The 24917-nt window shown below is 41.7% G+C and overlaps 1 long non-coding RNA gene across 2 annotated transcripts in view; it reads left to right on the plus strand.

Moving 5' to 3' along the window:
• Positions 1–24917, plus strand: part of LOC144612953 (uncharacterized) — an 87414-nt gene that overhangs the window by 17323 nt on the left and 45174 nt on the right. For both annotated transcript variants that reach the window (XR_013550184.2, XR_013550183.2), the window contains exon 3: positions 24458–24661. This is a non-coding gene — a long non-coding RNA (uncharacterized LOC144612953). The remainder of the gene's footprint in view (positions 1–24457; positions 24662–24917) is intronic.

Raw genomic sequence — 24917 nt, forward strand, 5'->3', positions numbered from 1 at the left:
GGTAAGACATAATCTTTGTGTCTTCAAGTTCATTAAAGAATAGGAGGGGACACATACGCATAAAGAATTGTCATAAAATGTGATAATTCTATGTGCACAATGTTATAAGAAGTCCAAGGAGAGAGTAACTCATTCTGCCTGAGTTAGGGAATGCATCACGATGGGGGCACAGAGGAGGTCACATTTGAGTGGGAGTCACATTGTAAGGAGAATCTGGGAAGAGCAGGAAGTGTACTGTCCATCCAGCTGATCAAGTGAGAGCCTCTTCTCCTCCTTCTATTTGCTGGCCTCATCCAAAACCTGGACCTTGCATGAAAAGAACCTTGCATGAAAAGAACCACTTTTTTTGATTAACAATCTGGAGACAGATATTAAACTTGTCCTGCAGATAGGCTATGGCCCAGGGAAACAACCAACTAAAAAGCCTCTGGTTTTGAGGAAGTGTTTTGGTGGGTACTGGCTCAAATAGTAGAGACCCCATAGCCACCAATGATGCTATCCAGATAGTAGTAAACTTTAGAGCCTCAGCATGTTATAATCATGTATCACCACTGAGATTATCATGTGGCCTATTTGGATATTTTTCTTCTTAAAAATGCTTTCTAGGAGCACTTGGATGGCTCAGTTGGTTAAGGGTTGACTTCCGCTCAGGTCATGATCTCACGGTTCACGGATTCGAGCCCCACATCAGGCTCTGTGCTGACAGCTCAGAGCCTGGAGCTTGCTTTGGATTCCATGTCTTCTTCTCTCTCTGCTCCTCCCCCACTTGCACACGCTCTCTCTCTCTCTCTCTCTCTCTCTCAAAAATAAACATTACAAAATTTTTTAATGCTTTCTATGTATTTTACATATAACATTGATGTCTCTAAAACCCAAGAGGCATTTATGATCTCAGTCTTTAATAAAAGGTAAGAAGGCTATTGCTCAATGCTCCCTGTTCCATATATTTTCAGTATTCAATGGATATCTCTTTGAACTTACTTGGATGTGTCTTGCAACCAACATCTTTGTAATTAGTAGTAATATTTCTAAATTAGTAAATGGGCCTCAATTTTATCTTTTTTAATTAATTTTATCTAATGGGATATTAATTTTATCTAATTATTATTGGGTCACATTAATAACCTAACTGGATAAGTAAGTTCAAATGTATAGCAATATTAAAACAAACATGGATATATTATTCAGCATTTTATACATGCACACACACACACACACATATATGTATGGGGGTATATCCATCATTGAATATATATCATTTATATTTTATATATGTATGTACAAATCTACATCAGCACTGCATATAAAATTCAAATAAATTTTAGAATCAAAACAATAGACTTCAAAAAACATGAAAGAAGCCAGACATAAAAGGCTACATATCATGTGAATCCATTTATATGACATTCTGAAAAAGGCAAAATTATAGGGTTAAAATTCATATCAGTGGTTTCCAGGGACTGGGAGTGAAGAAAGGAAATTACAGAGGAACATGAGGAAATTTGAGATGACGGAAATGTTCTATATCTTGATTGTGATGGTGGTTACATGATTGTATATACTTGTAAAAATTTAACCAACTGTACAGTTTGAAAGGATTAATTTTACTTTATGTAAATTAGATCTCAATAAACCTGACTTTACAAAGAGTCAGGTTACTTTGGACTCCCTTTCCAGGCTAATTCACTGCTGCATCCATTCTTTCTTATCTGATTTTAGAAATACCTGGTGAGAAGAATTTGAGAATTACCCAACTAATGTCTCTTCTCTCTAAAGAAGGGGGTTTGAGTACGATTTGAGTGATATGGACTGCCAAACCTTGAACAATTTAAACTTGAGCAAGCATTTCAGGAGTAGGAGATACAAGGTGCCTTCAGATATATATAAAATACCAACAGAATTACACACAATATTTTAGAGATACATAATTATTTATCCCAGATTTCCTAAACTTCTTTATTTGTGAAAATGCTCACCTGCTGCTGTATACCAGTAAGGCATTTGTATCAGTTTCCTGTGGTACAAAACACCATGGACTGGGTGGCTAAAACAACAGCAATTCATTTTCTCATAGTTGTAGAGGCTAGAAGTCCAAGATCAAGGCGCCAGCAGAGTTGGTTTCTTTGAGGCCTCTCCCCTCAGCATGGAGATGTCCATCTTTCCTCTTGTGTCTTCCAATTTTCTTCCTTCTGTGTGTGTCTGTCTTAACCACCTCTTTTATAAGGGTACAGTTGTATTAGATGGAGGCCCATCTAAATGATGTCATTTTGACATCATTACCTCTTTAAAGACCCTATCCCCAAATGCAGTTACCTTCTTAGGGGTTAGGACCTCAACATATGAATATAGGGGATCCATTTCAGCTCATGGTAGCACGTTTCCCATGCCTTACTTCCTTTACCATATGTTCTTCTTTTACAATCCTAGCCATCCCTCTGGCCATACAATTTCTCCCAAGATGTAACTTGCTCTCTCTTTTTTTCTACTTGGTTACTTCCATGCTCTGGTCAAACATTTGCAAGAGATGGAAGGCAACTCAAGCATTAAAATACCCTAGGGATGCCATGACGCTGTCTGCAGACCCAGATGGAAACGTGTATCATTGAATGTTTTTGTTTGTTTGGGTTTATACCCTACAAATTCTCTCCTCAAAAGGTTATGTGGAGCTGCTTTGAACTCTTAAACGATGTCAGGAATGTATCAGCCATGTCAGAAAGTACTTCCCACGGTGCACATAGCCTTATAATTGCTGCTACCGCACATGTAAGTGGTGAGAAATGGTTGAAGAGCAAATCAGCAGCAAGAAAACAATTGTCCAGTTTTTAACTCCAGCTTCTGCAGCTAGCATGGATAATAAATGGTCACACAAAAGTCAGATCCTGAAGTAACTTATTTCTGAGCAGTGTAATCATCGCAAGCTGAAAATATTCCTCTTCCCACTGAAAGGCAGGGAGACTTTATTGAACTTCTGGCAGAAGAAGCATCTGCTGGCTCAGCTTCCTCTACCACAAGACGGTATTCCCAGGCAGATCTTGGAGAATTGGAAACAAGTCTCTCCTTTAGTATTTGCACAGTCTCATAGAGCAGAAAATGGAAATATAAATAACTCAGACTGTACGTCTAAAAGCAGTTGATGCAGACTCTGTACTTTTAGGTTCCACTTTTGAGCAAACAAAAGGCTGAGAACTCTTTAAAATTAATACTAGGACTAAGAAGTGATGCAGCTGGCAAGGTTTCATGTGAGGTACGCGTGGGGATTGGTGAATGATACAAATCAGGATGGTAAAAACCAAGAGGACCTAGATAGGAAGGAAGGCAGAAACATCTGAGATTGCAACACCACACTCCATAAGGAAGGGAACAAAGCAGTAACCATGGTACAGCTACCCTCTATTGAGCAAGGCCTGCACTAGATTCTCTACCTATTATGGGCCCAATCCTCAAACTGCACTGCCGTTTGCCTCTTATCACCCCCTAGTTTGCCGATGAGGACAGTGAAGCCTTGTAACATGTAGTACACCACAGAAGTAGAGCCCAGGTATCAAATCTTTTTTATGCCCAAGCCCATTTTCTTCTTCAGCCATGATAATGGCTATTTACTCATTCATAGCTTATTGTATTGAGTAAATGGAATAATTTGAGGAAACTGAAAAATTTATTTCTTCATAGTTCATCGTATTGAATACATAGAATACACTTTGAGAAAACTGAACACTTAATTTCTAAGTGTGGTTTTATTTCTGCTCAAGTGATTTTTTTCAATTGTCTTTATAAAGTTCAAAAAAACAACATCACAGCAGATTCTGCTAAGAGGTTGATGCTTCAAACAAGGGAACACAGTTGATTTTTGTGTTCCAAGGTTCTGATGTCCAGAGCATACCAACTTTATTAAAGAGTGTAGCCCCCTATTGAAAGGGGTGCGATTCACCCCTCTCCACTCAATTCACAGCAGTTGGGGAAGTGTGATCTCTCCAGGGATGGGGTTGCTGTCCAGTGGGAGACAGGACAGACAGGGTTTCTGAACAAGAAGTGCACAGATAAATTTGATTACAATATGCCCAAAGTGAGTAGGGGATTGCTGCAATGCTTGGTGCAAATTGGAAAGGTTGTAGGGACAACTGGGAAGAGTCCAGGAGGGAAAAACCTGATGAAGGAAAGTGAGTAGAAGAGAAGAAGGAGCACTGAGTGATGGCAGTTGTGGTAGTTTGAAGTGCTGTTTGGCCTAGCACTTACCCAAACATGGTTGGATTAGTAACAAAGCTTTTGATCCCTGGGTTGGATTCTGAAACTTCTAGCTAGATCTGCCCTGACTCTGGTGCCTTGGCTTCTGAGTTCCCACAGCCTGTGACTCAGGCCTGGTGTTTTCTTGGGTGGGGAGGGGATAGGACAAATGACTAGATCAGTAGGAAAAAGAAGGATGACTGGCTACCATTATACCTGCAACCTCGAAGGAGGCCCTGCTTCTGCTCTGACTCATGCAGTTGCTGTCATAGTGTCTCTGACTCAACCAGCCTAGAAACCCAAGAATCAACTTTGACACCTCTGACTCCCACAGGCATTATATCTGGTCTCCAACACCTAAGGATTTTATCCCAGATTATTATTAGAACCCATTCCCCTACTCCATCCTACTGCCAGTGCTTTGGGCCAGGCCCTGATCCTCCTTCATTTGGACCTAGTGCCTCCTAACTGGTCTTCCTGCCACTAGTCTACCCATTACAGTCCAGTGTCTAAACCACCACCTATGTGATCTTTCTGAGAAAGAAATGATTCCTCTGCTGTCCGTTGCCAGAGTAGTGGTTCTCAACTGGATGCTGCCTTAAAGTCCAAGAAACCAGGAGAGAAATTGCACATTTATGCTATGTGGCAGAGACCGTTAATGATGAACAAATATTCTGCGTGCACCCCCATGTGTTCTACCCTCTCCTGGGGCTAGGTTGTAGCATGTGACTAGTTTTGTCTAATGGACTATGAACAAAAGTGAAAATGTGACTTCCAGGCTGAGATAGGGTACCTCCTCCATGTCCAGGAACCTTGGAAGAAGTGTTCTCAGTGGCTTTTCTACAGCATGGAGGAGGGCTTCCCAATCCACAATGGACCTCACTTGAACAAGAGTAAACCTACATACATTAAACCACTGAGATTTGGGAGTTTGTCTGATACAGCAGCTGAAGTTGTACATCTGACCAATACACCCCATGATATGGCTCATCAGTGTGGCTTTTCTCTCGAATGATGTTTTATCAACTCAATTTGGTAACACACTGTGTCTCATACTTACCCATGACTCTGATTGGATGTCATGGAGGTTGGATGACCATTTAAAAATGGGAAACAAATTAGTTCCTTCTTAATAAATGTAATATTTGGGAAGATTAAAAAGAAATCTATGAAGACACGATCAATTAGGAAGAAAGTGTAAAGAGGCAGTCCTTAAGAGTGAATATTGGGGACCACTGGACTACAGGATAAAGTCCAAACATGAAGCTCATGTCAAAGCAGAGAGGACACAAAAGCCTTCCTGGCTTTTTTAGTAATGACTTCTTGTGACTGTGTTTCAGTCAACCTGGACCTCAATTCATTCCCCGATCACACTTTGCCTTTCATGTGACCTTGCTAATCCTTCATCCTCAGCCTGTCCAACTCCTCCTCATCCTTCAAGACCCAGCTGAAATGTCACCTTCTTCACTGAACTCCCATGTCCCTCAGCCATGATCTCAATCATAGCACCTCTTTCATAATATTGGAGTTTTTTCTCAATCAGATCTGACTCTTCATTAAAATGCAAACTTCTTTGCACAGGTAGTGATGTAGTGATTCCTTTTTTCATCTCTATGCTCCAGAATCCTAGAATAATGCCTGGCACGCAGGAGGTATTCACCAGCTTCTTTGGGAAGAAGTGCCTTCTAGGCACCCCAGGTGGTGATTGATAAACTATTTATGTAAGTGGCCCCCTTGCTGTTCCTTAAGCATGTCAAAATTGTTCTCTCCTAAGAGCCTTCACATTCGCACCCACCTCTGCCTGGAACCTCTTCTCCCAGACCCCACAGAGCTCTCTCCCTCTCATCAGTCAGGACAGACACCTCTTTCTTAAAGAGGAGCTTTCCCTGGTCGCTCTGCCCCTCTCTCTCCTTACTCTGCTTTATTTCTTCATGGTATTCACCATCTGGCACATTATATTTTATATTTCTTGTTTGTTTGTTTACTATTTATCTCTCCCAGGAGACTATAAGTTTTGTGAGGCCAAGGGCTTTGTTTGTTCATTGTACAAGACTAGTCCCTGAAACCTCATGGGTACTCAAAACTCTCAGAATGAATAAATAATAAAAGTTATCATACTTTAAGAAATCAAATCTGAAGCCTAGCCTTACATTCTCAAGTGCTGTCTTTGTGAAGCCGTAAAATTCGAGAGTGAGAAAGGAATTTAGTAGGTTTGCTTTAGCCCAGTATTTCCATTCAACTGAAGCAGAGACTTCAGGAGAGTTGCTCACAGAGTTGAAGCTAGACCCCTTGTCCAACCCCTGGGTTTTGACCCTAGTGCAGTGCCTTACATGTGGTGAACATTTAGTTAGTCAATGAGAGTTAAGTCAAATTAAAAGGGGAAAAGCCTGAAAAAAGTTTGTTGTCTATGTGGTATACCTTTCTGCCTCAAAATAAATTGAACATCAGAGGATACAGACCTCTAAGAGAGTTGCTTGAGAAGGCAGAATTGTGGCAGGTGGGGACCCAGGCTCTCACCCAGGACATGATGGGTAGAGTCAAACCAGTTAACCACACAACTACCTGACCCTACAGAATGGAAGCCCCCCAAAATCAGCAGACATGGCCAGCTTTGTTTGCTGGTCACCAAGAGCTATTAAGGGCCATTAGAGAAAAGAATCTCTCTTTTGACCCATAGGCCAGACGACTGCCAAGGAAAAATGAGAAATATAGTGTCAGTTCAGTATGATAGTAGTGATGGAGATGCCCAGAAACTAAAGCTCATTCTCTCCTCAGCTACTTTGCATACTGGGTCAGTCACTGAATTGTGGAGACCTTCACTTGTGAAATAAATCCTACAGTTAGGAATAATCAATGTCTCATCACCAAGCACATATTCAAGGACTATAAGACCTAAATTATATGTGCTAGTGCTGCAAATTGCCAATCAAACAATGCCTTCCATAATGGAAGAACAAACATAATGAAGCCCTAGTTGCTAGCATCTAACAAAACTGGTCATACTATTTCTTCATCTTTCCTCTAGATTGAAAATCATCGCCTTTTCTATATGTTCTATACGCCTTTCAGCTTCTGCCATCAGACAGCCAGAAATACAAAGAGCTTTTTGGCTAAATACCCACTATTAAACAAATGAGGAGATTTCATAGCCTGATGCATGATTCTCTAATATGCACCCCAATACAACCAGTCCCCTCACCTGTAACCATCGCAGAGGACCTCAGTGACCACAGGGTGGTCTGAGCCTGGAGGCTACCTCACAATCCTATACATCCAAAAAGCTTCTGCTAGGCAGTTAGAGCTGGCATTTGAAATGAAATGATTCACTATCCTAGGTTTTAGTTGTATAAAGCCAGGACCTAAATGCATAAGCTGTCCTAAATCTTCTATCTATCTCTGGGTCATGTATTTCTGAATGAAAGATAGTTACCTGTCTTGCAGGATTTGTATTCCTTCTTCCTTCCCCTCCCTTCCCTCCCCTCCCCCCTTCCCTTCCTTTTTGTCTTTTTTCCCCATACACATACAAGGCATAATACAGAACTCAACCATTTTTTCTCAGTGAACTGAACATTAAATTATAAATTTTCAAGTCCCTCATGATCTGCCATTTCTCACTCCCTCTTTTCCTATTAAACAAAGCCAATCTATGTGTGGCACGGGGCCCTTAACCTGTGTCCTCAATCCACTTGGTTGTGCAAGATGCAATGTTTTGGTGAGTCACTAGGTGGCATCTAATGGAGGCATTTGGAGGACTATCCCAGAAAGCGCATTTTTAGAGCACTCCACAGTTCTCCATGTTGGCTGCCATTGTCTGGTGGGCGTGTTGGAGTTAATCCATTGCCATCTGTCTTTATTTTGCTAACTTACTCAGTCGGACGCCACACAATTGAGTTCTGCAAATGTCGGCTCTCCAGTACAGCAATTACAAAGTCTCTTTCTAAACAATATCACCGCACGGCATTCTTCCTGCCTTGCATAGAGCTTGAAGCATTTAGGCTCATTTTGATTTGCTTTGCTTCTAAGGCTCTTCATCTTCAAAGATTAAGAAAAATTAGTCTGAACTCAAAGCCGCAAGAAGGCATGGTTTCTCTTTCCAAACTGAGAACATGCTAGTCGACATGTTTCTATTACACAAAAACCCCATGCAGCATAGCAGAGGACTTGGGCTGTGCTCATACAGCCCACACCAGCACCACTGCCTCCTCCAGGATGCAGACACTCTGAATCCATTGTGTGGTTTTTGAGAAGGTTGTTATTTTAATATTTGAGGGGCTGGTGGGAGGGGTGAGGAGTGAAGCATGTGGTAGTAGGAAGAGAAGCGGAAAGGAAAAAAGGAAAGAGAAGGGAGGGGAGAATGAGCTGGTATCTGAATGACATGTTTCCATTGCTGTTCCAAAGAGGGGTGAGGTAATAATCTCAACAGCCTGGAAATGGTATTTGTTCTTCCATTGCTTGCTTATTCGTTCCTCCATCATGTATTGGAAGACTCATTGTCTGTGTGAGGCACCATATGAGATGCCCCAGGTCAGGGTAGGAGCAGCTCACCTAGAGTCACGGCCCTCTTGGAGCTCACATCTTGTATGCAGGCAGAAGTTAATCAAACACAAGGGTGATGGCTGTTGTGAATGAGAATGTTTCACAAGCACATGATGGCAGCCCTTACCTCATGTGGGGGTCAGAGGAGGGTCTCTGAGATAGGTGAAGAGGAAGGAGGTTATAGAGTATCGTTCTTTCTGTGCTCCCATATGCTTGCTATTGTGATTTGCAGTTAGCAGATGCTAAATTAGGACCGATCGATTGGGTGACTAAGTAGCAAGTTTTTATTGGACACAGAGTGAGGGAGATCTAGCAGCATGGGAACCGCAGTGAGAACACAGCCCAGCCCCTGAAGAAGAGGCAAGAGGTTCTCTCACACAGCACAGAGTTCCGTTCTCACTGCTCTGTTTGCCTATTTCTTAGCTGGGGCTTGTAAGCTGGGGCTTACAACCTGTTTCCTCCTTAATTACTTGTGTTTGCCCCTATTTCTCCACCAAAATTATATTAAGATCTCCTTTTGGCATTTAAGTCCATTTTGTTCAAAGTTATAAAGTACTGACCAACCAAAAGTGAATTAAACATTAGGGTAGTAGTTTACCCTACTTTTTTGAAGAGAGTTCTTCAGATTTGATTCACTAAGTTTTAGAAAACATGAGGCAAAGAAGAAACAAGGAAAAAGGAAACCTCCTCTGATCATGTTTATTTGCCTCCTTCATTGTATTTCTCTGCTTTCAAGAGTAACTTCCAATTTATTCTACTTTACTTTTCAGCTATAAATAAAGCAAAGGGAGCCTGTGTCCTGACACATTGGCATATGATTTAAGCAAAGGAAGGCCTACTGAACTATAGTTTTTAGGAACTGTAAGTTCCCTGAATTTTGTTATAGGTGCTGGAATAGATAGACATTTTAGTAGTTTAATATGGTCTCATTGCTTACCAGTGCCTTTATAAATGACCCAGTGTCATAGGACTTTATCTTGATAACCCTATTTATTTGTCATTCAATATTTGAGGTCTGAGTCATTTAAGGTCATCTCCTGGGAGAATTGTACCAATAGGTAATTTGAAGACCAACCTCAGCAACAATAATACGAGAAGGCTTTGTTTTGCTTTATTTCGGTTACCAGATTCCTGGAGGGGGTGAAATTCTTCTGCATGGACGTGGTAACCAGAAGAAGTTCAGGTGGGTGAGGCTGTCCTGGGAGAGTGGCTTGGTCTGTGTGGTGGCTATGGGTAGAGTGGTGTGCCCTGTTGCTCCCAGATCTCTGGGATCTGCCTACACCGTGAACCTGGAGAGGGGTGTGCGCAGGGGACAGTGAGGATGCCAGGGGAAGAAGAAACATTTCTGGAGCTGAGCAGACCCTGGAGAGACAACCCCTTAGAGTGGCCACAGGTTACCATGGAAACCTCTGAGGAGGATGCTGAAGGCCCCTGGAAGCAGTTCTGAGAATGTTCTTCCAGTTTTGACATCTCATTACATTTGACATATCTGACCACACTCATTCTTGAGAATTTTCCTTCCTCATCGTATACGACATGAACCCTCTTGTTTCTGCTCTTTACCCTGAGTGACCTTTGTCAGCCTCTTCTGCAGATGCTTGCTTTACTCCCTCTTCATTCACTCATTAACCATGGTCATAAAATCCTTGGTCTCAGAACCCCTGCCTTCTTTCCCCTCTCTTTTCTGAGGCATTCCTCCGTTCTTGGTTTGAGCTATAAGTTGTCTAGAGAAGACACAGCTGGGATTCAGCAAAGACAGGGAGAAGGCTAGCGTTTGCTGATTTGTTGAGTGCTTACTACGCACTTTGCAGGTCCTTGTCCTGTGCATATATGGTGCTTCAGTCCGTCCCTACAATAACTCTGCAAGGAAGGCGTGTCATTATCCTTTGTCCTTTTACACACTTGTACCTTTTGTCTGAAATTCTTTTTCTTCCTCTGTATTCTCATCTTCCAAATTTATTCTCCTTTTTAAAACCCAACTCAACGACCATTTCCTTTATGGCATCTCTCTTAACTCTCCAGACCCCACTAAACTCTTCGTGTGAGTTCCATGGCACTAACATCATCTTTCTATTAGATTATTTACTACATTATATTACACAGTACAGTTTACAAACTTATTTATCCCCCAAAGTTGTCTTTGGGATGCTAGGAGACAAGATGGGGTCTTCACTATCTGTGTCTGTGTATCCTAATATCCCAGTGCTTAACACAGAGGCAGGTGCTTAAAGCATCTTCAATTATTATATGATAGCTAGCCTTGGTTTGCTCCGTGTATTATCTCAGAGAATTCCCACAATAACTTTGTGAGGTAGGTTATCATCCCTGTGTCACAGATGAAGAGAGTGAGGTTTGGAGAAGTTAAATAAGTTACCAAAAAGCACCCAGGCAGAAATGGGGCATGAACCAGCAGAAACTGAAGCCAGAGTCCACACTATACTGCATGGTCACTCTCTGGCTGGGGCGTATGCTGCCACTGTTTTCTGTCAGTGAGCAGAGAAGAGTGCTTAGCAGGGGCCCTGGCACAACCCAATGCTGAATAAAGCATACCTGAATTCATGACAAAGGAGTAAATGAATGAATCGACATCTATAAGTCTTTCATATATTCCAACCTGATTCCTGCTCATTCAGCTTCCCCCTTGGTTCCTCCCTTTTATTTCCATAAATGTTCCTTCAGTCCCAATCCCTTTCATCTCATGCCTACTACCTATGACACCTTCTTGGTGAGTCCCTCAGCCCCCAGCCTCCTTCCTCCTCTCCCTGCACCCAGCCATTCTAAACACACCTTCTGAAAATTAATTCTGAAATACTATTGTTGGATCTACACTAAAGGGTTGATTCCAGCCTCTGACTCATGGTTAAGTACAATCCAAGTACTCAAGGCTAACCATCAAGGTATCGCCCTCCCTTATGCCTCCATCATTTTGAACCAAGCAATTTTGTTTACTTCCCCTGGCACACAATTTGCCTGTTTCGCCTCCAGATCTTTGCTGAAGTCATTCTTCTGTGTTTTGAACACCTACTGTATATCAGGAACTTAGCTGGGTTCTGGGAATACAGAGATTAAAGCTTCAGTCTCTGAAGCTCATAGATTAGTGGAGAGATGGCTGCAAGAGCAATTACAAGGCACTGTAATTGTGGCAGACAATTCACAGGAAAGCCCGGTTGCTATGGAAGCACATAGGATGGCCTCCTCCCACATCTCCAGTAATCTCATCCCTCAGCTCTCCCAGGGCGCTCTCTGGGCCTGTCCCTCATTTGCTCCCTCAGGCCTTCTTCCTCACAGATGCAATCAGATTATTCTACACTTACCTGTATGTTTTGATTCATTCATCTACAAAAAAAATATGTTTTTGAACTTGGTCTCTTCAGCTGGTGAACTGTAATGGGGGAGGAGAGGACAAAAGGAGGCCAACTCAAAGGAAGAACGGTGTGCCTACTAAGGGAAAATGCATCCCAGAGAAGAACAATGTGGGTGAAAAGCATGGTTTGCCCTAACTATCCCCTTTGGTGTGCCCTGAAGAGAAAGGGTCATATATAACTCAAACCTGATCCACTAAACTTTGTAGGGGTCCCTTTAAGGAGTGGGTCACAGAAGACAGGGTGCTGTTTCCATGCAGCTGGACAGACTATGAAGCATACAAGACACATCCTCAGAACTCCAAGAGATATTAGAGGAGCCAGAACTAGACAACATCCCATGGAGGATACAGTTGAGCAAACAAAATTTTCTCCTAAGGGTTGACAGTCTCATTTGTGCCCCAAGCTGATGAAACTTAGGGAATATTCATGCGTAGTTTGCTTGCGACTCTGTAATGATTTGCTAATCAACTAAAGGGAAGCAGGTTCCACAAGAGATGATCCCAGGAAAAACATAACAACTGGCAAGACTCACCATGGCCTGGCTGGTCCCACAAGCTTCCCCACCATCCTGCCAGAAGAACCCTGTCTTTCTAGTACCTGGATTCCAGGCACTTGGTTGACATGTAAACATGTCAGCGGCATCTACGGTTCAGCCTTCTTGCTCTCAGGTCCAGCATGTTTCTCTGTGGCTCCAAGCCCCTCTCACTTCAGCCTCCCCAAATCACCTTTTTCCACTACAGTCACCTGTCCCTTGAACCAGCCAGTCAGCAAGCCGAGGAAGTCTCTGCTTTCCTCACAGTCCTGAGAGTGGGTGCTGGGAACTGGGATGTGGGTGTTCTCTTGGCTCCGCACTATCATTCTGGGGGCTCAACGACATCAGTCAGAGTCCCCTACTGGCTGAAACTCCCTTGCCATGAGGGATTTCATTTTATGTCTGCAGTTCACAGGTTGAGGGGGTGATAGTGAGAGGAGGAATGTGGAAAGAAGAGAGGATGCCACACATCACTAAACTCACTATAGCTTTGGGGCAGAGATACAGAGATTTGGTAAAGGTCCAGAAATCCACATGCTGGGTTGTGCTTACTAAGTCTGCCTGTGTGTTGAGCTAAGCAAACAGATCTCCTGTCTCCTTGACAACCAGAATACAAGCATGTTTACCTATATTATCTACCCTCTTTGCTGAAGCCAGTGCATAATTAGTGGAGAAAAAACTATAGGGTTTTCACCTGCTGAAGCTAGGTGAAAGAGCCCACATCTCTTAAACGTCTATCTTTCACTCCTTTCTAGGCCAGGAGTTACCTACTCAACTTCATTCACATCTCACTTGTCAAATTAATCATTCCTGCCTTTTACTTACCGGTGGAAAGCTAATATAGGTTTGCCTCTCCCTGTCAGTCAACACTATTGAAGGGCCTGGTAAGAAAATTTGCTTGGAAGGTTTTTCTGGAAATTTCTATTTATAAAGGCACACCTCAGTGGCCCTAGACAGTAACCATAAAGAACCTCCTTTGTGTGGGAAGAATAGGGCCGTGTTGTCACCATCTTGAACAAGAAGGAGAGGCCTATCCTCCTCTTGATAGACCCCACACCCATGTTTGCTGACATGTAAGACATACTGCATTAGTTACAAAGTGTTTGAAATGAACTGAACCCGGAGATTTGCCTAATAAGTGGGACCATCTCAAGGATGTGGAAGGCAGCAGGCTCTGAATACTTAGGGATCCCAAGAACACTGTCTCCTGAGATAAACAGCAACTAAAGTAAAGAAGGCATCCTGGGAAGATGGAATCTTACCCCTTAAGTCTGGAATGCCCTTTCCCTGTGACTGTCCTAATCACCACAGCTCCAAGCCAGTGGAGAGGATGGTCAGTATGGGAGGACAGTATCTTGACTTCCTCCTGACTGGACACAAAGGGCCTATGAGGCTGTATTTGGAGTGACTCATCATGTTGAACATGGTGCACACCCACACACCTGAGCTTATACTCACAGGGTGGAGGAGGACAGGATGGAAGCCAACTGGGGAGAGGGAAAGAATGAACATGAGTATAGAGGCCCTGATTTTTCAAAAACAGTTATAAAGCAAATGTGATGAGAGGAGTAAAGTGACTTGCTTCTCTTCCCTTCTCTCCCCATGCCAGGTCTTTTCAGGATGTTTGCAGACTGTGTGGAGAATAGGAGGGGCTTGTAAACACACGTAGTCCTATTGAGTCCCTGTGTGCACCACCCCATGTAGATCTGTATGGGTATGCTGGTGCCTCTGGGCATGTGTGTGGAAACCCATGTGAGGCTGCAAAACAGTACAAGCACCACGCATGTAAGCCTAACCACAAGACAATTGCCAAACCCAACTCTGATGGGAAAAGCTATTATTGTCCAAGAGTCAACAAGTACCCTGTTCTCATGCCAGCTCCCCTTCTGGGAATCACCTAACATAGTTGGGGAGGTAAGAGCATGTAAAGTCATGAGATGGAATGGAACAAAGGAGAATGTCTACCAACTGTCATACTTGACATCCTGATGGGGAGGTCACTTAGAGTGTAAAAAATTGGACTCATTAGGAATGAGTTGGGACTGGAGCTCAGGCTCCCTTCTCAGAAAGTGTCCTGCTGGCTTTTGCCAAGAAGTGAGAATAGGAGATGGAGGGGCTGTCTGTGTGGACCTTCTTCAACCCTGCTGGGAGTGGCTCAGTGTGAGGTGTAGGGGGATTCATTGACGGGGATATATTTGGAACAGCAGTAGATTTATGGCAACTGATTACATGATAATAGCTGGCCTGGACAGAGCTCTTGTGCAATTACCAGAACCCTGTACTACTACTAATTTACATAACAAACATTTCACACCTACTTGATGAGGGTAGCTAATGTTTATTGAGAGTCAAGTACTGTTCTGAGCTCTTTATACCTATTAATTTAATCTGCACATGAGCTCTATGAGGTGGGTACTGTTATCACCATTTCCATTTTATCGAAGAGGAAACTGAGGCAAGTGAGTTTAAGCAACTTCCCTAAAGTCTTTCACTGTATGCAAGAGCCAGGGTTTGAACACAGGAAGTTTTATTCCAAATTCAACCCTTGTAGTCACCAAATGTATCCGCTGCCTATGTTTACTTTTGTGTGAAGCACTATAGGGGTTTGAAAGAGGCTAAGGGAAAGGGCATGGTCTCTACTTTAAAAGTGTTTACGGTCTTGTGGAGAGACAGACAGCATTGTGAAAGATTTGTGGAAGACTGAATTAAGCAAATTTGGCCATTCTGCAAATATAAGCATTTTCTGGTAACTATTGGTAGGCTCTTGAGGTCAGAGGTAGATGGGGAACTATAAATCCCCTCTCCTACAACCTCAAAAGTGTTGAACTGAACCCCACCAGACACAGACACATATTGGCAAGGAAGCACAGAGATAGTCATTCAATCCATTCAGTAGTTTGGGGAAGGCCCCAGCAGTACAGTGAGCATGGTGCATGAAAGGCTGGCATGGGGACAGACAGTGGGCCGTTCTGGGTTAGATTAGGCAACAGGGTCCTCTGTGAAGGGAAGGACAAAAGACCAAGGGGCTGGTGGCAGGCATAGGTCTGCCACCTTCCTATGTCTTATTCATGAAAGGGAGTAGAGCCTCTATAGTATACCTAACCAATCACCAGTCTTGACCCTATTCATTGCACCAAAAACTTGATTTCACAGAAGATATAGGAAGTGCTAGATAGCCCCCTCTGAAGATGCTGATTTACAGTTGGGTACCTCATGTGCTGGTGAGCCATCTGGAATGTTGCTTCCTGACCCGGCGCTCATGCCTCCTGCTTCCCGAGTCCCATCAAATGACCTTTGTGTGTCCAAAACCATCATCCATTATGTCATTTTGGTCTAGTGTGTCTTTCCAGATGGTATGTTGTCTTTCATAAATCAAATAACGGAGAGAACATCCCATAATACAAGAATCTTTGTAAGAACCTGAACGTAAGGCAAAATTCTCTACATCAAAGGGTAATTTGGAGGGAAATATGCCCTGTCTTTGTGTATTTACTATCACATAAAAGCACCTAGTTTGTGTATGGCACATAGCAGATAAGCACAATACATTTGAGTTTCCTTCCTACATCACTATCTCATTTAGTTTTCAGCAAAAAAAAACAAAAAAAAACAAAAAAAAACAAAAAAAAAACACAATGAGAAAGTTATTATAGTTTTTATTTTATAGGTGAGGAAATAAAAGTTTAAAGTAACTTGTCTATTTCACATGACAGCAGGTGGCCATTCTGGGTTTATGCTAGAATTCCACGCCTTTCTAGTATCAACACTGCTTCTCTAACACACATAACTGGGCTTTGCAGAAATTGCATTTACAAAGCACTTTCACATACCCCATTACATCAGATCCTCAGAAAACTCCTGTAACATGAGGATTATTATTTCCTTCATTTCCAAGTAGAGGAAACAGCTAGAGGAGTTACAGCAATTTGCCCAGGTTTTCTGAAATGATGAATGGGTCTGTCAGAATTTAATCCCATGCTTTATGATGTCCATACCTTTGCAATGGGCACCACACCATGTGACATCTCAGCACAGAAGCCGAGATGGCCAAAGGGCTGGATGTGAACTGCATGCCAGAGCACCCATTCATGAGCAAGGAGGATCCAATTGGCTCTTTGGTATTCCAGAGCTGCCCTTAAATCCCAGCTCAGCAGCATGGAGAGGCCACTTGTAATGAGAGTGATAACCAATATTTTCATAGATTTTCATAGTTTCTAAAGTACCTATCTCATGTGTTCTAATTTTCAATGCAGCCACTGCATTCAACACTACATTAAAAAACAGAACAGTGAGGTAGCTATATTTTTCAGGCTGACTACGTCTAGCGTTGACTGTGTTCTTAGGTGCAGGAATCAATTCCCACGTCCTGTGGAGGCCACTTTCCTAAATGACACTCTGCATTTTTCTTGCATCGCTTAATCTCCTTAAGACTACCTTGATCTTCTAGGTATAATTTTCTCAGGACCCCTTTAAAATATATTTGCTGTAGATTATAACAATAGTATATGGCCTTGAAAATAATTTAGAAAACATAAATGGTATACATAAGAAATTAGCATTAACAAATTACTCATTTACCAAGATAAGCTAATATCTTGCTACACACACACACACACACACACACACACAATGTTTCATCACATGTACATGTATGTAGGTACCATTATTTGTGTATTAATGAAGATTTACTATTTGGATTTTTTTTTAATGTTTATTTATTTTTGAGAGAGAGAGAGAGCACACGAGTGAGCAGGGGAGGGACAGAGAGAGATGGAAACACAGAATCCGAACAGACTCCAGGCTCTGAGCTGTCAGCGTAGAGCCCGACATGGAGCTCAAACTCACAAACTGGGAGATCATGACCTGAGCCGAAGGCACTTAACCGACTGAGCAACCCAGGCGCCCCACTTGGATTGTTTTTAATATATATACAACATTTCAGTGAAAATCCTTGAACACATATGTCTATATCCTTGTCTAATTTTCTAGAAGTGGAATTGCTGTTCATGAGAATATACTTTTTAAGAGATTTTAACATGTATTGATAAATTACTCTCCAGAAAACTTGAATCTATTTGTACTCTCACCAACAAAACACAAGACATACCTTTTCTACACCTTTGCCAACAGTGAGAATTAACAAACTTTTATTCTTTAACAAGCTAATAGGAGAAAGCAATGACTTGTTTTTTCACATTTCTCTCACTACTTATAATGGTGAACATCTTTTGAGGGACCTGGGTGGCTCAGTCAGTTAGGTGTCCGACTTCAGCTCAGGTCATGATCTCAGGGTTCATGGGTTTGAGCCCCAGGTCAGGCTCTGTGCTGACAGCTCAGAGCCTGGAGCCTGCTTCCGATTCTGTCTCTCCCTCTCTCTCTGCCCCTCCCCTGTTCACACTCTGTCTCTCAAAAATAAATAAACATCAAAAAAAATTAAAAAAATAAAGGTGCACATCTTTTTATCAGTTTATTGTTCAATCTGGAGTGTGTCAAGAATGAAAAGGGGCACTAACCAGAAGGGAGGCATATGGAATTCGTGGTCACACTACTTACTGGCCATTTGCATTTCTTAGTTTGAGAGTTACTTGTTCATAGCTTTTATTTTTCTATGTAGTTGTCTATTCTTAATGATTACATAAAGATCATGTTACAATAATAATATTAACCTTTTGTAATTTATGTTAAATATATTTCCCCGGTAGGTTATTTTTATTTTATGTTTTTAAAAGTTTATTTACTTATTGGGGTGGGGGGGAGAGAGAGCAAAGGAGGGGCAGAGAAAGAGGGAGAGAGAGAATCCCAAACAAGGTCTGCACCATCAATATGGAGATTGATGTGGGGCTTAAACTCATCAACTGAGAGATCATGACCTGAGCCGAAATCAAGAGTCAGACACTTAACTGACTGAGCCACCCAGGTGCCCCTGTTTATTTTTATTTTTTATTATAAAAGTAATTTAAAAAATACAGGTTTTTTGTAGTTTGTTTCAGGCTTTTCAAGGAAACTTTTTGAGGTAATTATAGATTTACATGCAATTCTTAAAAATAACACAGAAAGGTCCCCTTTATCCTTTAGCCAGTTTCCTGCAATGCTAACATCTTGGAACATTGTAATACAGTATCAATGAGGATATTGACTTGGGTACAGTTAAGACAAGGATCCTTCATGTTGTCCTTTTATAGCTACACCCTCCCCTTAACCCCTGGAAATCAGTAATCTATTCTCCATTCCTATAACTTTGTCATTTCAAGAATATTATAGAAATGCAGTCCTACAGTCTATAACCTTTTGGGATTGGCTTTTTTCATTCAACACAATTCTCTGGAGATTCCTCCAGGCCATTGAGTGTCCTGATAGTTTGTTCCTTTTTATTGCTAAGTGGTATTCCAAGATAGGGAGGCATCACAGTTGGTTTAACTGTTCACATACTACAGGACATTTGGGTTATTTCCAGCAGTTGTAGTTTGACTACTAAAAATGAGGCTGCTATAAATATTCATGTACAGGTTTTTGTGTGAACCTAACTCTTAATTTCTCTCAGATAAATGCCTGAGGGTGTGATTGCTGCATCGTACGGTACTTACATGTTTGGCTTTTTTTTTTAATGCCAAATTGTTTTCCAGAATGGCCATACCATTTTACATTCTCACCAGCAATGTGAGAGTCATCCATTGTCTGTGTATCCTCACCATCATTTGGTATTGTCATTCTTTTTTATTTAAGCCATTCTGATAGGTGGGTAGTAATAAGTTATTGTGGTTATAATTCTCATTTCCCTTCTGGCTAATGATGTTGAGCATTTTTTCATGTGTTTATTGCTATTTGTGTATTCTTCTTGGTAAAATGTCTCTTCATCTCTTTTGTCCATTTTCTAACTGGATTCTTTGGGATTTTTTACTGTTCCGTTGTGAGTGATCCTTGTTTATACTAGACACTAGTCCTTTGTCAGCTATGTGGCTTGGAAATATTTTCTCCCCAATATATAACTTGTCTTTTCTTTTTCTTGACAGGGTCTCTTCACAGAGCATATTTTTTAAGGTTTCTGATTTATCAAATTTTCCTTTTATACATTATATTTTTGGAATCAAGTTTAATAACTTTTTTTATAGATCCTGAAGATATTTTCCTATTTTTCCTAGTAGTTTTATAGTTATATATTTTACATTTAGGCTCATGATCCATTTTGAGTTAATTTTGTAAAGAATGTGAGACTTCGGTTGGGTTTCATATATTTTCCTATGGATATCTAATTGATCCATAACAATTTCTTCTTTTTTCCTTTCTTTTCTTTTTCTTTTTTTTTTTTTTTTTTTCCATCTTTGTCAAAAACCAGTAGGGCATGTTTGTGAGAGTCTATTCCTAGGTCCTCTGTTGTGTTCCACTGGTCCATCTTATCTATCCCTCCGCCAGTATCACACAATCTTGATTACTGCAGCTATAAGTCTTGAAATTCGATAGACTGATTCTTTTCATTTTATTCTTCCTTTTCAAAATTGTTTCAGCTATTTTAAATTCTTGGCCTTTCCATATAAATTTTAGGATGCTCTTGTCTATGTCTACAAAAATCTTGCTGAGATTTTGAAAGAACTGAGCTAAACTTTACAGTGGGTTGGATGGTGTTCTCTCAAAAGATATACCCATACCCTGATCATTGGAATAAATCAATGTGACCTTCTATGGAAAAAGAGTCTTTGCAAATGTCATGAAGTTAAGGACGCTCAGATGAGGAGATCGTCCTGAATTATCAGGTGGGACCCAAATTCAACAAGTGTCCTTATAAGAGATATACAGAGGAGACAGAAAAGAAGAACACATTGTAGTCAGGGAGACAGAGGTTGGAGTGAAGTGGCCACAAGTCAAAAAAAATGCCAACTGCCACTAGCCACTGGAAGAGGCAAAGAACAGATTATCCCCTAAAGCCTCCAGAAGGAAAGCTGCCCTGCCAGCACCTGTATTTCGGACTCCTGGCCTTGAGAAATATGAGAGAATGACTCTCTGTTGTCTTAAGCCACCCAGTTGTGGCCATTTGTTATAGCAGCCATGGGAAATCGAGAGAAAACTCGATTTATACCTAAATATAAGACCATACCTAAATATGAGACTCTGGATCTGATTTAAACTTCTATTTTTAAGTGGCTTTTTCTGACACTGTTCTTGCAGGAGGTGGCAGGGTTTGGGGGTAGGGGATGGAGAACTACCTTGTTATTGCTAGGGGGAGGTGGAAATCCAGGTTCCCCACTTGGCCTCTGTTGACACATGGGAGGGAGCTCCTTGCTACTACTGGGTAATCTCCATGGGCCCTGAGAGGTGGGATGGGGGGATGTCTTTACAGGCCAGTGGGGATGAAAGTCCTGGCCCCTACATGGCCTTCTCTGCTAATCCCCCAGTGGAGGGCTCGGGAGCACCTTGATACTGGCTCATGAGTGTCAGAAGTATAGGCTCTTCTGCTCTTCACTGGCATGGGTGGGAATGGGACCACAGCTTTTTCTGTCGTGTTTGGCTGAAGGAGCAGTTAATGCCTAAAAATTGTCTATCTTTCCAGACTGCTCCTTTCCTCTTCCTTTGGCTAGAGAAAGCAGGCTTTTCTGAGGGCTTTTTGCCATCGTTGACTGCTCCTATTGGCCTTTCTGGGTTGCTGGCTTCTTGGGTTCCAAGTCTGGGCTATCTGAGGCAAAAAGAAAATGCAGAGAACTCGTGGCCGTGTCATTTCTCGGGTCTCCAGGGGTGTAGCAGCCCTGCCTTCTGATTTCTGTGTTTCAAAACTATGTAATGTTTATTTTAGATATAATGTCCAGGGACTTTAGTTGTCCTTAGTGAAGAAATAAGCAAAAGTACATCTAATCCAAAACAAGAGTCTGTTTTATTAAAAATAGAATAATAATAATAACTAACAGAACCTAAACCCAACATCTAAGTGTCTCACTTCTCCTGCCTTCCCCTCGCTCCACTTTCTTTAAGTAACTCGTGGTTCCTCTAGTGCCTCTGTAATAGTAACGGAATACAAATCAGAAGCCTCACACTCTCCACTTTAAATTTTAATTAGGTAAATATTTTTACTAGGTGCCATATTTCCTTAGATCTCATTTAAAATATTCAACAAGGCATATAATTGAAAAATCTCCCTCTCATCCTTATTCCTCAGACACCCAGATCTCTTCCCCTAAAAGCAACCAATGTTCTCATTTCCTTGAATATCCTTCCAGAGATATTTTAGTCATATATTATCAAAAACATTACGCTTTTATGATCAAATGTATTATAATTCCCAACTATTGATGTCCTCTTTCCTAGTAAGGGAATTATCTATCCCTGCCTATGGTAGTGCCTTCTTGTGGAAGGATTATCCCTACATGCCCCATAAACAGATTTCACCACGTACTTGCTTTGACCAATGAAAGGTGAGCATCAATCATGTACACCAGTATTAAGCAGCAGATTTAACACCCTTGTGGGTTTTCACTACCTGCTGGCTCTTCTCTGAAATGACAAGAGGTGTTCTAGGGGCTATCTCTTTCTCCTGGGTCTCATAATGAGAACTTATATGTCAGTAAACTCACAGCCACTATATTAGTTATCTACTGCTGCATAACAAATAGCTTTAAAATGTAGCAGCAGCTTAAGATAAAAATAATTGCCATACAAATATTTTAAAAATTATTTACTAGATGAAAATATTACTATCTCACAAAATTTCTGAGGGTCAGGAATCTGGGAGCAACTTAGTAAGGTGATTCTGGCTTAGGGTCTCATGAGGGCTATAGTCAAGCGGTCAACTGAGTCTGCAGCAATCTGAAGGCTTGACTGGTGCTGGATGAATGACATGCTTCCAAGATGACTCACTCACGTGGCTATTTGCAGGAAGCCTGTCTCAGTTCCTCACCACAGGTGCCTCTCCACAGGGCGGCTCAACATGGCACCTAGTTTCCTCCAAAACAAGTGATCCAAGAAAGAATGATACACCATGTGCCCACAATGGAAGCCATTGTGCCTTTTAAAACCCAGTCTCAGAAGTTATATGGGATCACTTCTCTAGCATTGGATTGGTCACATAAACCAACTCTGGCACCATGTGGGAGAGGAGTACACGGGGCTGTGCATACCATGAGGCGGGACCACTGGGAGCCATCTTGGAGACTGCCAGCCACAGCCAGAGACATGATTTATAAGCAAAACAATACATCATTGTTTTAGTATTTGGGCAGTGTTGGTTGCCTCAGAATAACCCATCACAAGCTAAACCGATAAACTTACATGTCTTTATTTATAAGGTTTAAATAGTTGGCTTTTTGGGTTTTTTTTTCGTTTGTTTGTTTACTTCATGTTCTGAAAGATGAACAATGAATACTTCTTATACTCTCTTTGACTTTCTTACCATCCTGCCCATTTCTTAAGTGTGGTTAGTTTTATTATTTTTTTAGGTTTTTATTATTGTTTTTAAGTTTTTCTATTTTTAAGTTTTCTATTGTGTGTATAACTCTAAATTATGTGCTTAGATCTGGCTCCATCAGCTTTGATATCATTGGCTTACTCCTCACTATATAAGATTAAGAAATCAGTGCTTTTACAGCTCTTCTAACATCATCTCCCTCCAAACTTCTGTCAGTGATACCATTTATTTTTATTTTTTTAATGTTCTTTTTGCCTCTTCATATCCTTCTCTTCACACCGTGTTGTTACCCTAAGACTTTACTAAGCTGAGTCACCACACAGAGCAGAAGGCTAATGAAAGGTTCTTATGTCCATCAGGGAAACATAAAAACAGTGGGTGCTGAGAGGAGCAGTGGATTTGATGCTATAAGACCTGACTCTGAGGCAGAGGACTGACTGGAATCTAGAGGATTCCTGACCTGTGCTCACATGTATTTTCTTTCAGGTCCTTATCCGGGGCGGACAACATTTCCCACTTGGGGCCAAATTCCCCAAGCTTCCACAGCATAGGAGCATCAATCCTGGTGCTTATGCGAAGGGAGCCCCTGATGCAAACAGGGGAGTTGAGGAGAGGGCAGCCTGATAGAGCTTTTCTAACAGACACCTTTTGTGTCCTCCACCTTGCGCTTGCTATTTTTCCTGAATCAATCCAACCTCCCAGGGTGTAGTTAATTCCTCTTAACTACCTGTTAGTGTGAGTATCCTGTGGAGTTCACCCGTGGGCCCTTACAAAATGAGGTGCTGGGATACAAACATAGTGCAGGACATTCAGTTCGATTTCAATCTCAGATAAACAATGGATTTTTTTTTGTATAAGTGCATGCCAAATATTGCATAAAACATACTAAACAATTCTTCATTGTTTATTTGAAATTCTAATTTAACTGAGCATTCTGTATTTTTACTTGCTAAATCTGCAACTCTACAAGGGTGGGGCTGAGCTCCCTCTTATCAGCAGGGACAGATGCAGAGCCAGGAGCCCCATACAGAAGCCCTGATCAATCCAAGACCGTCATGAAGACCTCAAAAAGCCTGCCTATGTTAAGAGATATGTCTTGTAGAGAGGCATCCACATGCAAGTTTCTCAGAGTTTCCTTGAGTAGCTTTATCTGCCAGCCCACAAATTACCTCATATGCAAATGATTCCACATCTATTTCTCAGCCCTAGAGAAGCAGTTTGCATTCAATGTATCTGCATTTGTTTATACTTTTGTATGTGTTGTCCTTTTTTCTAACAGATCCAGATTCAATATTTCCTGAATGCCAGTTCTGTGACAGCACACTGTATTAGGTGTTTTCTCATCTCCCCTCTCCTTATCTTCACAACCCCATGAAGGAAGCATCGTTTATTAGTGTTGTTGTTCTTGTTTTCCAGATGTGGAAACTGAGTTTCAAAGGGTCCCTGAAGGCCGAGGGACTCCTCAGAACAGTGTTGCCTGCGGCCACTACTAAGAAATGCTGCAGCGGGGATGGAAACTCCTTCCTACAGGGGAACGGCTCCCTTAACGTCCTGGAGGCCTCCCTGCTTTTCCGTCTTCACCCAAGGCACCTACCACTCACTGCTCCCACCAATAACCAGGTACCAGTTTCTCACCCCCATTGGAACTCTTAAAAAGCTGAAGCTCAGTAAAAGGAGAGAGGAGGGAACATTCCCTCCCACAGGATGGTGACGTGGAGCTTCTGTGATTTACTATGAAAACCATGGAGATCCATTCATTAGTCCATAGAAACAAAGTTGCAAAAGGAGGATAAATCCTACACTTGTCTGAATAAGTAAATGGGCTGTGGTTTGGCAGCTCGAGAACTTATTGAACCTTTAGGTTATAATTTACGTT

This window comes from Panthera onca, chromosome A1 (genome assembly GCF_046562875.1).
Source record: "Panthera onca isolate mPanOnc1 chromosome A1, mPanOnc1 haplotype 2, whole genome shotgun sequence".
Lineage (NCBI taxonomy): Eukaryota > Metazoa > Chordata > Mammalia > Carnivora > Felidae > Panthera > Panthera onca.